At 41.7% G+C, this 17,500-nt stretch overlaps 1 protein-coding gene and 3 long non-coding RNA genes across 10 annotated transcripts in view; 2 read left to right on the top strand and 2 right to left on the bottom strand.

Moving 5' to 3' along the window:
- The window catches only part of wdr17 (WD repeat domain 17), a 112,353-nt gene that overhangs the window by 43,409 nt on the left and 51,444 nt on the right, over positions 1–17,500 (bottom strand). The window lies entirely within an intron of this gene.
- Positions 1–17,500, top strand: part of LOC310724644 — a 190,345-nt gene that overhangs the window by 127,662 nt on the left and 45,183 nt on the right. The gene's annotated exons all lie outside the window — the stretch shown is intronic.
- Positions 6,330–14,126, top strand: LOC310724620. Its single transcript, XR_014533101.1, has 2 exons — positions 6,330–6,561; positions 13,161–14,126. It is a non-coding gene; the product is annotated as an uncharacterized lncRNA (long non-coding RNA).
- Positions 7,528–13,049, bottom strand: LOC310724631. The gene is made up of 2 exons (XR_014533112.1): positions 13,006–13,049; positions 7,528–8,642 (listed from the first exon to the last, which is right to left on the bottom strand). It is a non-coding gene; the product is annotated as an uncharacterized lncRNA (long non-coding RNA).

Genomic DNA, 17,500 nt, shown 5'->3' with positions numbered 1-17,500 from the left:
CCTTCAAAACATGGCTGGGTTAAACGTCAAATCCCAAAACACACACTTTTTCCACTTTGATTCTTTCTCTCAGTGTTTGAGCAGAGGTGTGTCCTATTACATGCAAGAATGCACACAACCTCTACAGTGCATCCAGATTTTTTTTTCCCACATTGTGTTATGTTATTTTTTTTTTTTTTTAATGGATTGAATTCATCATTTTCCTCACATTCCTACAAACAAAACCCCATAATAATAATGTGAAAAGAAAATTTATAAAAAAAATAAAATAAAATAAAAAAAATATCACATTTACCTAAGTATAAGATTTTGCTCAATACTTTGTTGAAGCTTCTTTAACATCAATTACAGCCTCAAATCTTTTTGAGTTTGACGCTATAAGCTTGACACATTTTTGGGTAGTTTCTTTCATTCTTCTTTGCAGAACCTCTCAAACTCCATACCGGGAGCATTGGTGCACAGCCATTTTCAGATCTCTCCAGAGATGTTCAATAGGGTTGAAGTCTGGGCTCTGGCTGGACCACTCAAGGACATACTACTACATACATACATGCTACTCACAGAGTAGCTCCTGCTTTGTTATCTTGTCTGTGGTCTTAGGGTCGTTATGTTGGAAGATGAATCGTCGCTCCAGTCTAAGGTCCGAGCGCTCTGGAGCAGGTTTTCATCAAGGACATCTCTGTACATTGCTGCATTCATCTTTCCCTTAATCCGGGGGTCTCCAATCAGAAAGGGCCAGTGTGGGTGCAGGTTTTCATTCCAACCAATCAATGGTCACACCTGATAGTCACTGAAAATGAAGATCATTAGATTTGAACAGGTAGAATATGGTGTGGACTTGCTTGATTGGAATAAAAACCTGCACCCACACTGGCCCTTTCTGAAAAAGATTGGAGACCCCTGCCTTAATCCTGACGAGTCCTACAGTTGCTGCTGAAAAACATCCCCACAGCATAATGTTGCCTCCACCATGCTTCACTGTAGCGATGGTATTGGCCAGGTGATGAGTTTCCTGGTTTCCTAAAGAGATGGTGTTTGGCATTCAGCCCAAAGAGTTCAATATTTGTTCCTCATGATCTAAGAGTCCTTCAGGTGCCTTTTGGCAAACTCCAGACCAATATACTGGCCACTCTACCATACAGGGCTGATTGGTGGAGTGCTGCATAGATGGTTGTTCTTCTGGAAGGATCTCCTCTCTCCACAGAGAAATGCTGGAGCTCTTTCAGAGTGACTATCGGTTTATTTGTCACCTCCCTGACCAAGGCCCTTCTCCCCGATCGCTCAGTTTGGCCCGGCGACTCCCCTGTAAGAAGAGTCCTTGTGTTTCCAAACTTCTTTCATTTACGGATGATGGAGGCCACTGTTCTCATTGGAACCTTAATTTTTTCTGTTTCCTTCCACAGATCTGTGCATTAATACAATCCTGTCTCTGAGGTCTACAGAAAATTCCTTGGACTTCATGAATTGGTTTGTGCTCTGACATGCACGGAACTGCGGGACCTCATATAGATCAGGTGTGTGTCTTTCCATATCATCTCTAATCAACTGAATTTACCACAGGTGGACTCCAATCAAGTTGTAGAAACATCTCAAGGATGATCAGTGGAAACAGGATACACCTGAGCTTAATTTTGAGTGTCATAGCCAAGGCGGATAATTATTTTTTAATTAATTAATGATTGAATATTATAAAAAAAAAAAATTGCAAAGATTTCACACAAACCTCTTTCACGTTCTTATTATGGCATTTTGTTTGTAGAATTTTGAGGAAAAGAATGAATTCAATCCATTTTGAAATAAAGCTGTGACACACACACACACACACACACACACACACACACATTAAACATCCCATTCCATATTTCTTCTATTATATGTAATAGATTTTGTGGTGTAGTTATAGGGATTTGTGTACAGCCCGCTAAAAGAGCATTAGTAAGATCAGGATTTAATGTTTGAGGAGGAGAGGAGGCTCCAGTTCCAGTTCATCCCAAATGGGTTTGAGTGTGTTGAGAAGCTCAGGGCATTGAGGGCATAATATTTACTCGTTCCATTATTTCTGTGATTTAACCTGTCTGAAATTCTTTCACGTCATCTGAAAAGTGGTGACGTTGAGTTTCAGATCGGAAGATTGTTCAAATCGCGGCACCACCTCCAGGACAAAGCTGGCACTCCTGTGCCCTCAAGCATAAACGCTTAACCCTGCTTTACTGTATAAACTAGATAAATGTAAATGAATACCACAGAACGAGTAAAAAAATAAATGTTTCCTCAAACAGATGACGTATTTGTAACATCCAGTCAGTCCTGATGGACAACTTACAGCCCAAATTAGCAACATCTTGTGACTCTTTATTCTAAATATATATTCATTCATTCATTTTCTCCCGCTTATCCGTAATTCGGGTCACAGGGGCAGCAGTCTAAGCAGGCCCCCGCCTTCGACTGCTGCCCAATCCTCACAGCACCGTCCCTTACGGTCCCTCCTGCAGGTGGTGAGCCCACGGGAATCTAAATATATATATATTTTTATATTTTTATATATTTATTTATTTAGTGTTGGGCAATAACCCGTTACTAGTAACGCGTTACTGAAACGCAGTTACTTTTGACAGTAACTAATACTGTAATGCGTTACTTTTTAAATAAAACTGTTACCGTATGGTGCGTTACCGTAATACCGTAAAATACCGTTACCGTATGGTGCGTTTGTCCTTTTTTAAATGAATTAATTTCATGGAAATTAATGGAAACATTAAAGAGCGTTCTTTAAAAAAAGTAACTAAAAAAGTTACTTTTAACAGTAACGCATTACTTTTTGGTGTAAGTAATCAACAAAGTAACTACGTTACTTTTTAAATGAAGTAACGAGTAACTGTAACTAGTTACTATTTTTTAGTAACGAGCACAACACTGATTATATATATATATATATATATATATATATATATATATATATATATATATATATATATATATATATATATATATATATCATTTGATGTTAATGGTTGTTTGTTCAATGTTGATCACACTCGTTCCGGTTTTACGATTTTTCATGTTTTTAAATTATTAGTATTTTATTCTTTGCTTTATATCTTTGCACATTCAGGATTTTCCAGGCAGAATAAAAAGACCAAGGGTCTGCTCTCCGTATGTAAATTCCTCAATTACCTGGATAGTTGTTGATGATTTCACATTTAGGAATTTTGGTTCTTTAAAGTTCATCCTGGAGTTGTTGTAATAGAAACAGGTCCAATATCTCAAAACTGATCTGATCAGGTTTGTTTCATGTAAAAAGGATCAGATCATGTCTTTATAACCAAAAGTTATACAGAAAGTAAAACTCAGCCGTGTCATCTTTTTTACCTGAGCAACCTGTTGCACCAGGAGCAAAAATAATTAAACACATAATACCAGATAGACTGGATTTCTCAGAAAGTTTACTTTTAGAAATGTAAACTTAGTAGGAATGTGTTTTTTTTTTTTTACATTGAGTATTGTTAAAAGTGCTAAATAAAATTGAACTGACTTTTTTATATTTATTTTTTATATTTTACTTGTTCCTAAGTTCTAGTGGGTTGAGCATTGACATTAGGAAAGTATGAAAAAATGAATATATACGAGTTATTCAGTGGTGGGGAAATGTAGTGCTTTTCCATAATCCTGACACATGTACACGCTTTTTTGCTTGTGTATTTGTAATTTATGAAGCTTCATTAGAACACTTGGTTCCCCTTCGGGAACACGAGCTGCGTCGAACTGCGTGCTTAGTCGGCTCTCGAGGGTATCGGTTGTTAGCTTTTTAGCGGTGTGGCTATGCGCTCCCGGCTGCGAGCCGAGCTTCCGTTCCCCGGGTATAGCGCTCGTTTGGAAACAGTTATTTTCCCGGTGTGTGTGACGCGGTGCTCCGTATTTCTTCCTCCAAGGTGGAAGAAATTTCGGAAAATTCAGGGGAGCATGCCTGGCGGCTGCTTCTCCTCCCGGTGCGGGCGGCACGTTACATGTCTCTCTCTCCGAGGAGGATGAGATGCTGAATGCTAGCGAGCCTGTGGACTCCTCACAGCCTGTGCTGTACGAGCAGCTCCTTGATGAGAGTTTCCTGCACCCTGTGTCACAGCCTCAGCGCCTTCCTTGATCTGCGCACCGAGGTGTCTGGGTCCTGGGATGCCCGTGTGCGTGCGTGCTTTTTTCAATGTTTCTCGCTGTGCGTGAATGTTATTGGGTCTAAGTAGCGCGGCTACGGGACGATGCCGCTTGTGGTAGTGACGCTAGCTAGCTATCTCTCCCTGAGTGCTGCATCTATGAAGGCTATCGGTTTGCCTACAAAGAGCTGCTTGGCTCTGGTAGGTAGGGCTACGCAGCGGGTCAGGCTGCGGGTTGCTTCCACATGATGAGTGTGTTGCAGACATACCAGGCTGGCCTGCTTTGAGGGATGGTGTGAGCTTCCTTCTGAGTGCCGCGGTGACCCCTCCTGGCCTGACCTGGTGACGCTGTGGGTAAGGGCGATTGCTGGCGGGTTCAGGAGACCGCGGTGGCGTTTCGATGGTAGTTCCTCGCCGCTCCAATGGGGCTGCTCGGCATGACTCCGGGGCAGAAGGGTTCTCCCCCAGAGGGAGTCCGTCTCGTACCATCAAGGTCTTGCGGTGTACCCTTTAAGCCTTGGATGCATGAAAGGACCCTACGTTTTGTCCCGAGGCCCCGTTTTAGGGACTCCTTGTCGTCGCGTAACGCTAACGATGGACGCTTCCCTCACGGGGTGGTAAGCGGTCATGAGTGGCCACTCCGCCCAGGGTCTGTGGAGCGGCCCATGTCTCTTGTGGCACATAGATTGCCTGGAGATGCTGGCAGTGTTGTTCACTTCCTCCCAGTCCTGAGAGGTCGCCATGTGTTGGTCCGCACGGACAATACTGCAGTGGTCTCGTACATCAACCACCAGGGGGGCCACGGGAGGTCCTCTTGTGGTCCCGGGATGGTTGGATGTCGGAGCAGACACCCTGTCGAGACAGTGGCTGCCATGGGACGGTCTTGGCCGAGGCTATGCATGTACACCTTTCCCTCGATCGCGCTGCTCTCGGGAGTTCTGGAATGAGTTTGCCTGGTAGAAGTCTGTCTCCTCCTGGTAGCGGGCGGAGTTGTGGAAGCTGTGGCGCCACAGTTCGTAGCAGCTGGTTTTTCTACCGAGGTAGTAGAGGCTCTTCTTCACTCCAGAGCTCCCCCCATGAAGAGGTCGTTCACCGCACGATGGCGACTGTTCGCGTCACGGTGTGAGCAACGTGGCTTGGACCCGGTTAACTGCCCGGTCGGTTCAGTGCTGGAGTTTTTACAGTAACAGTTTGCCACAGGGTTAACCCCTTCGACCCTGAAGGTTTTCGTGTTCGCTGGGTAGGCACCCATTGGTGACGCGTTTCCTTCGCGGCGCCCTGAGGCCCGGGACGCGACTCAGAGTGTCGTGTTACAGGCATTCTGCCCTTCTCTGTTTTTAGCCCCCGACCAGGGGTTACAGTGCTTGTCTCCACAGGACGAGTCCTTGGAGGCGGTTGGTGCAGCTGTTTGTGTGCAGGTGCCGAGGCCCTCACACACTGGGCAGGGTATGGTCAGTGTGGCGTGATTGGACACTCGTTCCCACCTAATGATGATTATGGACCTTTGCAGAAGTAGATGCCGAACTCGCAAACATCCTGAACCATCTAGAGACGTACCAGTGCCAATTGGATCCCACTACATGTGTGGAGTTTTGACATTGGACCTCCTGGAGTGTTTAAAGGCTCTGGCATGGAGAAGCTGATGCTGGATCTGTGATGATCACAAATGTTAAGCTCAGTAGCTCTTAGTTTTATAACCATATAGACTGTATAAGACTGTGGAAAGAACATTACTAATAATCTTATACTCCAGTACTCATGTTAGTTCTCACTCTCCAGTGTTCTGTATTGTTGAAAGATTTATGATTAAACTCTTGATGTCACCCAAATGAGGATGGGATCCCCTTTTGAGTCTGGTTCCTCTCAAGGTTTCTTCCTCATAACATCTAAGGGAGTTTTTCCTTGCCACAGGCTGATCATCAGGGATAAATGCACACCATTCACCTTGACTGTTGATTTCAGTAAAGCTGCTTTGAGACAATGTCTGTTGTGAAAAGCGCTATAGAAATTAACTTGACTTGACTTGATTATACACATCGAAACAGGACTGAAAGTAAGTAAGAAAAATGGGACGTGACTGGAGCTGGCCAACCTCAGGAAGCCTCGGGATGGGGAGAGAAAGCAGTGGAGAGGAATTAGCGTAGCTGCTGTTCGTGATATCAACAGCACAAGTTGATAACCAAGTAAGTAAAAAAAAAAACAGGACCAAAAAACAGAAAGAAAACAAGCTGAAAACTTGGACACTCCCACTTTTTTGGCCGGATAAGTTTCTGTTTCCTGAGAAAAATGAACACATGCTGATGGAAATTATCTGTGAGACGTTTCACTTGCTGAGCACACGGCACTCTGGTACACCCCGGACCTGCATCTGCGTGCTTTGACTGTGTCAAAGGAACCACCAATAATTTAATAGCAAGTAAGTAAAGATGTAATTTCTTTTTAGGATTTAGATCTTATCACTCCATCGTTCAATATTAATATTAAAGCCTTTATACGTCAGATCTTCTTATCTGTGTACATATGGCAGCTTTTACATACCTTGATTTCTCCTAATGATTTTCTTTTACTACTGAAACGCTCTGTGATGCACAGCCTTTTATTTATTTTTTTATTTGTATTATTTTAGGCCTTTTAATTTATTTTATTATTCAAGCCCTATTTGGATGGGATTAGTTTTACAGGGGGTCGTTAGAGAAATTTCTGTTTCACAAATGCACTTTGTGATTTTAATCCGGTCCGAATCTGCCATGTCTGTCTTTCTCTCACACGACCTCTGTAAAAATTCCAGAGCAAATTACCTACTGTTTTTCAGCAAACTCTGCGGTCCTCTGTGAAATCTAATCCTATCCGAATGCAAATGTCTGGGATTGCTGAAAATGTTTTTTCCAAAACGCGTTTTCTTGTGTGTTTTGGTCAACGTGAACTGCCGTGCTAACCCTAGCGAACCGATATTCAAATTTCTGCTCGGTTATATGACCATACGCAATCCACGCATCCTGGATATGTGGTCTTGTGCAACGCACACATGTAAAACACAGACACTCCTACCTTTGTAATAAACACGGAGATGTTAGTCCTGTCCGAATCCATACATAAAATGACAGACGTTGGCTGAAAAAAATTCTAACTCAAACATCGTTTGGAAAACTAGTCCTGTCCGAATAGGGCGTAATACTGATATTTCTAGGTTTGAACATCCCCTTTAACACTAATCATATTTCCAGTTCATGCTTCTTTACTTTGAATGTACATGTCTGTATAGATTTTAAACCACGTTTCTCTCCTTCTTTCTTATCCTGCTCATTATTAACCATAATTATAAGAACACACTCAAAAACTGGGAAATTATTGCCTGTTTTCTAGGAAGAAAATATATACTGTATATAGTACAGTGCTACAGTATTTGGATTATATTTCCTGATATTTAGTTTTGAGGGACGGTTTTACTATTACTTTCAATGCTGCATTGTTGTATTTTTAAACTTGATTTGGCATCTTTTCATTGTTAAGAACAAGAAGCATGTTATTGTCGATGTGGTGAAGATGAGTTCTGATTTTTATGAAAGGAGTCACCAATATTAGCACTTTGTCAGAAGTTATTTTGACACTTTGTTTGGATTCACATTAAAAGGGGACATCATGACCAAACCACAGACTCTAAATGAACTGGGAGACTTGAAGGAGGATGGATTTGTTAAACCTTCTCCAAGACATGGCCTCAAACTGCTTCACTGGTTTGCTAACAACCGTCTGTATTTCGATAACAACAACCAGATGTGCTGGTGCTACAATCCGCAAGAAGGACATTTTGGTTTAAAATTTTACTACTACAAGATGGGCAATCTGAGAGAAGCAGAAGACCTGCTAGATTACGTTCGGGATGATTATATTCAAAAACATAATGATTGTGACAGCAACAAAGATAGAATCATTGTTAGCGTTAAGAATAAGTGGCTCGACAGAGTCTATGTGACTGAGCACAACAGCTATAGGAATGATTTCAACAAGAACGCCACCTACTTCATCAGTAGAGGCCTCATTATGAAGATCAGACGACTGACCTTACAAGACTTCCTCTCAAAAACTGGGTATTGGAGAAACAAGAGATTTATGTTCAGAGAAATGAGCATACAATAGTGGACATGAACTATGAACAGAATACTGGGAATGAGAGGGTGATAGAGGACGACAGGCAATGTGATTATAAAGAATCTAAAAGCCTATGTACTTGTACCATACTTTAAACTCTGGATGGAAATGACAAATGAGATTTCTGTTAGAAATCTACAACAGTTATTCTCACTACTGACACAAACCCTTCATATTAAGAATGATCTCATAAGATTTTGGAGATACTGAGAGAAAACACTACTTATGTGAAAACTTGTTAAACAATACCATATGCAGGTAGATGATTAAATTATTAGAGTAAGAGCACACACCTATTAAAAGGTAATTTATGTTATTGCAACGGCTAGCTGGTGATCTGATCAAACACTTCCTATATTATAGTCACATTGAGTATCCAAGATGGCGGCGCGGCAGTAGCTCACAGCGGCCTCTCCGGATCCAAAAATGGTGCTTTCAGCATATTTAGCCCGACCTTTACAATACATGGACACCATAGTCAGCTGTGTTCATGTATATGACTACCAGACACTGCTACGGTACAGGCATCATGCAACCAACAATCTGCATGATGAAGTTATTAATAACCTTCGCGACCTCGGCTTGCTGTGACCTCCACCACAAAGACCAGGCCCACAGCCCTCAGTGTCACCTGATGCCGGTGGCCAGGAGAGGGGATGTCGGAAGCGCTGTTCGAGGAAGCGGAAGCGCGGCAAGCGAGCGGGTGTCCATGCTAGGCTAATTGCTAACCCTAGCCGGCCGGCTCTCCCGTCCATTTTTCTTTTAAACGTCTGCTCCCTGGACAAAAAACTGGATTATATCCGACTCCTGCGAACCACACGGCGAGAGTTGAGACTGTTACGTCTTTGTTTTCACGGAGACGTGGCTCAGTGACAGAGTTCCGGAAGCCGCCATCCAGCTAGATGGGCTAACCGTGTTTCGATCCGACAAAAACGCAGCTCTGTGCGGTAAGACTTGCGGTGGTGGTGTGTGTGTTTATATCAACACGTAATGGTATCAGAACTCTGTGCTTGTTTCACGCTACTGCTCATCGCCAGTGGAGTTTGTGACTGTTAGATGCAGACCGTTTTATTTATCACGGGAATTCACCACTGTTTACATTGTCAGAGTGTACATTCCTCCCAGCGCTAACGCTCAGGAGGCACTGTGTGAACTCTACGGTGCTATTAGCGACCTGCAGAATGCTCACCCCGACAAAATCTCAGGACTGTACTTCCTAAACTCCATCAGCATGTGGACTTTGCAACGAGAGGAGCAAACATGCTGGATCTTGTTTACACAAACATCCCCGATGCGTATCGTGCGGAGCCCCGCCCTCATCTCGGATACTCAGACAACTGCTCTGTCATGTTAATTCCAGCATACAGACCGAAGGACGCTCTAAAACAGGTAAAAACCTGGCCAGAAGGAGCTACTTCTGCTCTTCAGGACTGTTTTAAATGCACTGACTGGGACATGTTTAGGGAGGCTGCAACCAACGGCGATTTCATCAACTTGGAGAAGTACACATCATCAGTCACCAGCTACATCAGCAAGTGCGTTGATCTCCAAGACCATCACTACACGCTCCAACCAGAAGCCGTGGATGACGGCAAACGTGCGTGTGCTGTTAAAACAAAAAACTCTGCCTTCAGAACAGGGGACAAGACGGCCATAAAAACAGACCCGGCGCATGTGGCAGGGCATCCAGGCGATTACAAATTACAAGACAACATCACCTGCTTGTGACCTCGATGCCTGCCTCCCAGATGCGCTGAACGACTTCTACGCCCGGTTTGAGGTACAGAACAACGTGAAGGCGATGAAGACCATCCCTCCTCCCACTGACCAGGTGCTCTGTCTAACCACAGCTGAAGTGAGGAAAACTCTATGCAGATTTAACCCACGGAAGTCTGCTGGACCAGACAACATTCCTGGCAGAGTGCTCAGGGAATGTGCAGAACAGCTAGCAGATGTCTTCACTGACATCTTCAACATCTCCCTGAGCAGCAACGTTGTTCCCACGTGCCTCAAGACATTGACCTTTGTTCCTGTGCCAAAGAAATCTACTGTCTCCTGCCTCAATGACTTTTGTCCCAACAAGAAAATGTTGTCCCGTCATGCTCACACCCATCGTGATGAAGTGCTTTGAGAGGCTCGTCATGAGGCACATTAAGACCCAGCTTCCACCTCCCTGGACCCCATGCAGTTCGCGTATCATCCAAAACGTTCCACGGACGATGCCATCTCCACAACCCTCCATCTGGCCCTCACCCACCTGGACAACAAGGACTCATATGTACGGATGCGGTTCATTGACTTCAGCTCAGCATTCAACACAATCATTTCCCAGCACTCTCTCCCCTCTATCATGGACATTTACACCACACGCTGCATCCGCAAAGCACACAGCATTGTGGACAACCCCACACACCCCTCACACACACTTTTCACTCTCCTACCATCAGGAAAACGGTTCTGAAGCATTCGGGCCGCCACATCAAGACTGTGCAACAGTTTCTTTCCTCAAGCCATCAGGCTTCTCAATACACAGAACTGAAACGGAACTCACACACACACACATTCACTCAAATGTGTGTTACCGAACTGTACAACCTGGACTTAACACTTAACACACACTCATCACTCATCTCAATCCATTCCACCACCATTCATTTATTTATTATTTATTATACTTGACTGTACTACACTCTTAACTGCTGTTTTTTGCCCATTCATCACTGTATTATACTGTTTACATGCTTTTTTTTTTTGGCACCTTTGACTGTATTATATTATACTGTTTACATGCTGTCTTTTGCACCTCTTGACTGCTGCTGTTTTTTTGCACTACATTGTTCTGTTTATATTTACTCCCGGTTATAGTTTTTACATTTCTCCTCGCACAGTACTGTATAATCAAGTATACAGTAGGTTTACTGGTCTGCGCTATATTGGGTTTTGTGTCTTGTCTTGTCTTGTGTTGTCTGTCTGCACTGTCTTTACTGTTGTTTTGTCTGCACTGTTTGCACTAGGTTGCATTTGATGCACTTTATGTAACTTGTGTTGTAGCTCTATGTTGTTTAGTGTAGCACCAGGGTTCCGGAGGACCGTTGTCTTGTTTTTACTGTGTACTGTGTACCAAGTCAAGTCAAGTCAAGTTTATTTCTATAGCACTTTTCACAACAGACATTGTCTCAAAGCAGCTTTATGGAAATCAACAGTTAAGGTGAACGGTGTGCATTTATCCCTGATGAGCAGCCGTGGCGACTGGGGCAAGGAAAAACTTCCGTTTAGATGTAATGAGGAAGAAACCTTGAGAGGAACCAGACTCAAAAGGGGAACCATAAATATTTCAACAATACAGAACACTGGAGAGTGAGAACTAACATGAGTACTGGAGTATAAGATTATAAGTAATGTTCATTCCACAGTCTTATACAGTCTATTTGGTTATAAAACTAGGAGCTACTGAGCTCAACATTTGTGATCATCACAGATCCAGCATCAGCTTTTCCATGCCAGAGCCTTTAAACTGGTACGTCTCTAGATGGTTCAGGATGTTTGCGAGTTCGGCATCTACTTCTTCAAAGGTCCACAATCTTCATGAGGTGGGACGTGACTGGAGCTGGCCAACCTCAGGAAGCCTCGGGATGGGGAGAGAAAGCAGTGGAGAGGAATTAGCGTAGCTGCTGTTCGTGATAACAGCACAAGTTGATAATGTACATGTGATCAGATGTTCTGGAGCACAAGGTTATGATGTGAGACATATGTTATGTGTAGACTTTGCTAAAAAGATATATGTTTTTAATACACTTAAACTGGGTGAGTGTGTCTGAGCCCCGAACACTGTCAGGAAGACTGTTCCAGAGTTTAGGAGCTAAATGTGAAAATGATCTACCACCTTTAGTGTACTTTGCTATTCTAGGAACTACTAAAAGCCCAGAGTTTTAAGATCTCAGGAAACATGGCAGATTGTCGCGTGTTAAAAAACTGGAGAGATACATGGGAGCCAAACCATTTAGTGCTTTATAAGTGAGAAGCAGTAGTTGAAAGTCTATTCGAAACTAAACAGGAAGCCAGTGTAGGGACGATAAGATTGGGGTTATATGGTCATATTTTCTTGACCTTGTGAGAACTCTTGCTGCCGCATTCTGAACTAACTGAAGCTTGTTTATTATTGATGCAGGACATCCACCTAGTAATGCATTACAGTAGTCTATTCTGGAGGTCATGAACGGATGGACGATTTTTCTTAACTTAGAAATATTTCTAAGGTGAAAGAAGGCTGTTTTTGTAACTTGGTTAATATGATTTTTGACAAGTTGCTGTCTAAAATAACTCCCAGGTCTTTTACCATTGAACTAGTGGTTACAGAACATCTGTCTAAATGCAGGTTGAGATGCTGGAGTTTCTGTATACTGGTTTTTGGGCCGATGAGCAAAATCTCTGTCTTATCAGAATTTAGTAGTAGAAAGTTATGGGTCATCCAATCTCCTATTTCTTTAACACACTCAATTATGCGAGCTAATTGAGCTGTATCGTCTGGTTTTGTGGAGATATATAGCTGGGTATCATCAGCATAACAATGGAAGCTTATTCCATGCCTTCTAATAATATTTTCTAACGGAAGCATGCATATTGTGAAGAGCAGGGGTCCTAGAACGGAACCTTGTGGCACGCCATACCACTGTGTATAGTAGAAATGACAATAAAAGCCTCTTGACTTGACTTGACTGTCTTCATGTATTTATTTGTATAATATATTTTATAAAAAAAATACATTTACATGAAAAGGGTCAATCAGATCTATAATCTCTGGATATATTTTGTCTCTTCTAACAACAATGATTTATTGATTTCTGTTTATCTTTAACCCTTTTACAGACACACAAAAGGACTCATTATGGCAGAACCACAGACACTTAATGAACTGGACCATTTGAGGAACACAGAATCCGGGCGACCTCATCCCAGACACGGCCTCAAGCTGCTGTACTGGTTTGCTAAAAACTTTCTCTATTTTGATGACAACAAACGAATGCGCTGGCGCTTCGATCCAGACGATGGGGAATATGGATTTCACTTGTTTGAGAACAGGTACAACAAAAAAGGTAAACAGCTCCTGCCAGATAAAGATCTTTCCTACTATGAAGTGGGCAATCTGAGCAAATCAGGAGCAGATGATCTGCCAAAATATCTCTGGAAAAATTACACCAGCCACCACAATAAGAGCAATAAGGACCGCATCATAGTGAGCGTGGACGAGGAGTGGTTTGATAAAGTCTACATAACCGAGCACCAAGGCCAAGCAAGCTACAATGCAGATGCCACATACCGCATCAGCCGAGGCCTTCTCATGATTATCCAACGTCTAACTTTAAAGGACTTCCTCTCAGACATGGACTACTGAAGATATCCAAGAAAGAAAAGCAATGTCCAGTCGATGAATAAACTCTCAAACTTAATGCCACAACTGCTTCCTGTTATTGTGCCAATATTGATATGTTTTCATATGAGATATTGCATCCATGTCTATACCTGCTTTATGTATATTTGAGTAAAAATACACACTATATTAAATTTTTTATATATATTGATGAAATCATCGATCATAAAGTAGGGACCTTTTGCTCTGTTGCTTTACACTATACTATACACTGATTCTATAATAATAATATTTAAAATGTATGTATGTACTTTTATATTGTTACAGTGACTTTGTCATAACATTTAAATTCGCTGCATATAATCAACATTATATATTTACTATTTCCAGTTTCTTTAAACAAATTTGTTTGACCAAAATCTTCCCTAAGGGGATCAATAAACTATTTTGCTTCTGAAAAAAAATGCCTTTCTTGCTATTAATAAAACAAAATACAGCAAAACATTTGATTTGTGTTGATGTGTGTTCGCATATGCTTATCCCCACTACGTACCGTTCGACTCGGACTCTCTCTCTCTTAGCGTGGGCCGCGAGTCTTCCCAGGCGCGCCTTGGATCAATTTCCTGGGATTATACCTTCCTTATTTCGCAGACTCTGAACTGTTGTGGGCCGCGCTGTGAGCGCACCACCGGATTATCCCTTTTGCCGCATGTATTTGTGTTGGCTCCGCCTTGGTTGTGTTTGTTTTTTAAATAAAACTTTATTTGCTGCTACTTCGGCCTCCGTATCCGCATGACATGTTATAAAGCTTTTTTTTTTTTGTAACGGACTGAAAAACATTCTTGGATTTTGTTGGTAACTTTATGCTGATGATTTAACTTTACTATACACTTTATGCATGAGCATCATAAATACACAAACATCAGTGTACCTGCTCTGCAAATCAAAAAACAATATGAGAGCCAATTAGACAATCATAAAAGGGCAAATCAGTCAATTATATGGGAGCCAATCAGAAAATTCAATGAGAGCCAATTAAACAGTTAGGTGGGAGCCAATCAGACAATCACATGAGAGCCAATCAGACAAATACATGAAAGCCAGTCAGACAATCATATGTGAGCAAATTAACCAATCATATAAGAGCAAATCAGACAATCAAATGAGACTTTTTACAAGGGAAGTAGGAAATAAAGATGATCTATTTTCTTTCAAATGAGTTTATTTTAAAGTACAAACAAATGGTTTATAATATGAACATATTTCAGGTGATCATGAATAGAATCTACATAGGCAACCCTCCCAGAACTACACACCTGCACCTGATTGTGGTTTCAAAACCAGTTAAACCACCTGGAGATCTCTGGTCTCTTTCTCTTTGAATGTGACAAAATGATGCACTGGTGCTATAATCAAGACAAAGAAAAATAAATAAACAAATGAATATATAGACAATGTCACCAATTAACCCCCCCATTGCCAAGCACAGCATGTCATCTCATGAAGAGCAAGCCAATGTTTCAACTGTCACATGTGATTGCCATGAACTTTTGTTTTGAGTCTCATACCTCATCTTGTGTTGTGCATCATTTCACCCCCCAGGCCTTCAGTGGTGTCCTACCTGAATTGATCCACCTCTTAATACCATCTTTGTGACACCATGTCTATAGAAATCATCAATATAATAGAGAGGATCACAGAGCACCGCATCATGGACAGGAATCGCATATGATGAGAATGAATGTCATTACTGAGGCAAGAATCCAAATGAACACAATTCAAGACGTCTCCTTTCGCTGCAACCACAATTTGGTTTGCAAAGTTCTACCTAGTAAAAAAAGCAAATCGAATTCTATTTGTCACATACACAATCATTTAAAGGACGACATGTAGTGAATTGATTTATCCGACTGTTCAACATGCAAATAAAATATTTTAAAAAATGTATAAAGTATAACTATAAAGTTTATAATATATATAATATATGATCAAACAAAGATGGCCAGACAGGTTTTAACCACTCTTTCCAACCGTGCTGAGCAAAAAAGCATCTCAGGAGTTATTGCCAGACATCAACTCAAATTCCCATCACACACTACAGCCTTCAAAACATGGCTGGGTTAAACGTCAAATCCCAGAACACACACTTTTTTCACTTTGATTCTTCCTCTCAGTGTTTGAGCAGAGGTGTGTCCTATTACATGCACGAATGCACACAACCTCTACAGTGCATCCGGATTTTTTTTTCCCCACATTGTGTTATGTTACAGTTTTTTTTTTTTTTTATGAATTTAATTCATAATTTTCCTCACATTCCTACAAACAAAACCCCATAATAATAATAATGTGAAAAGAAAATGTATTAAAAATTAAAACACAAATTAAAAATCACATTTACCTAAGTATAAGATTTTGCTCAATACTTTGTTGAAGCTTCTTTGGCATCAATTACAGCCTCAAGTCTTCTTAAGTTTGACGCTACAGGCTTGACACACATTTTTGGGTTTCTTTCATTCTTCTTTGTAGAACCTCTTAAGCTCCATCAGGTTGGATGGGGAGCGTCGGTGCACAGCCATTTTCAGATCTCTCCAGAGATGTTCAATATGGTTCTGGCTCTGGCTGGACCACTCAAGGAAATTCACAAAGTAGCTCCTGCTTTGTTATCTTGTCTGTGTGCTGAGGTTCGTTCTGCTGGAAGATGAATTGCTCCAGTCTGAGGTCCATAGTGCTCTGGAGCAGGTTTTCATTTAGAACATCTCTGTACATTGCTGCATTAATATTTCCCTTAATCCTGACGAGTCTCCCAGTTGCCGCTGAAAAACATCCCCACAGCATGATGTTGCCACCACCATGCTTCACTGTAGGATTGGTATTGGCCAGGTGATGAGCAGTTTCCTTCAGACATGACGCTTGGCATTCAGCCCAAAGAGTTCAATCTTTGTTTCTCATGATCTAAGAGTCCTTCAGGTGCCTTTTGGTAAACTCCAGACCAATATACTGGACACTCCACCATACAGGGCTAATTGGTGGAGTGCTGCAGGGATGGGTGTTCTTCTGGAAGGCTCTCTCTCCACAGATAAATGCTGGAGCTCTTTTAGAGTGACTATTGGTTTTTTGGTCACCTCCCTGACCAAGGCCCTTCTCCCATTCTCCCAAACTTCTTCCATTTAAAGATGATGGAAGCCACTGTGCTCATTGGGACCTTCAGTGCTGCAGAAATGTTTCTCTTTCCTTCCCCAGACCTGTGCCTCCATACAATCCTGTCTCTGAGGTCTACAGACAATTCATTGGACTTCACTTTCTTGGTTTGTGCTCTGACATGCACTGTTAACTGTGGGACCTCATATAGATCAGGTGTGTGTCTTTCCAAATCATCTCCAATCAACTGAATCTACCACAGATGGACTCCAATCAAGTTGTAGAAATATCTCAAGGATGATCAGTGGAAACAGGATGCACCTGAGCTTAATTTTGAATGTCATGGCAAAGGCTGTGAATATTTTTTTTTTATTAATTAATGATCAAATATTATTTTTTATTAATTTGTAGAGATTTCACACAAACTTCTTTCACATTCTTATTATGGGATTTTGTTTGTAGAATTTTGAGGAAAATAATGAATTAAATCAATTTTGAAATAAAGCTGTGACACACACACACACACACACACACACACACACACACACACACACACACACACACACGTTAAACATCCCATTCCATATTTCTTTTATTATATGTAATAGATTTTGTGGTGTAGTTATAGGGATTTGTGTACAGCCCGCTAAAAAAGCATTAGTAAGATCAGGATTTAATGTTTGAGGAGGAGAGGAGGCTC

The sequence above is a fragment of the Silurus aristotelis genome, assembly GCF_946808225.1.
Source record: "Silurus aristotelis genome assembly, chromosome: 4".
Taxonomy (NCBI): Eukaryota; Metazoa; Chordata; class Actinopteri; order Siluriformes; family Siluridae; genus Silurus; species Silurus aristotelis.
The sequence above is the reverse complement of the archived record's forward strand: the minus strand, read 5'-3'. Positions and strand labels throughout refer to the sequence as shown.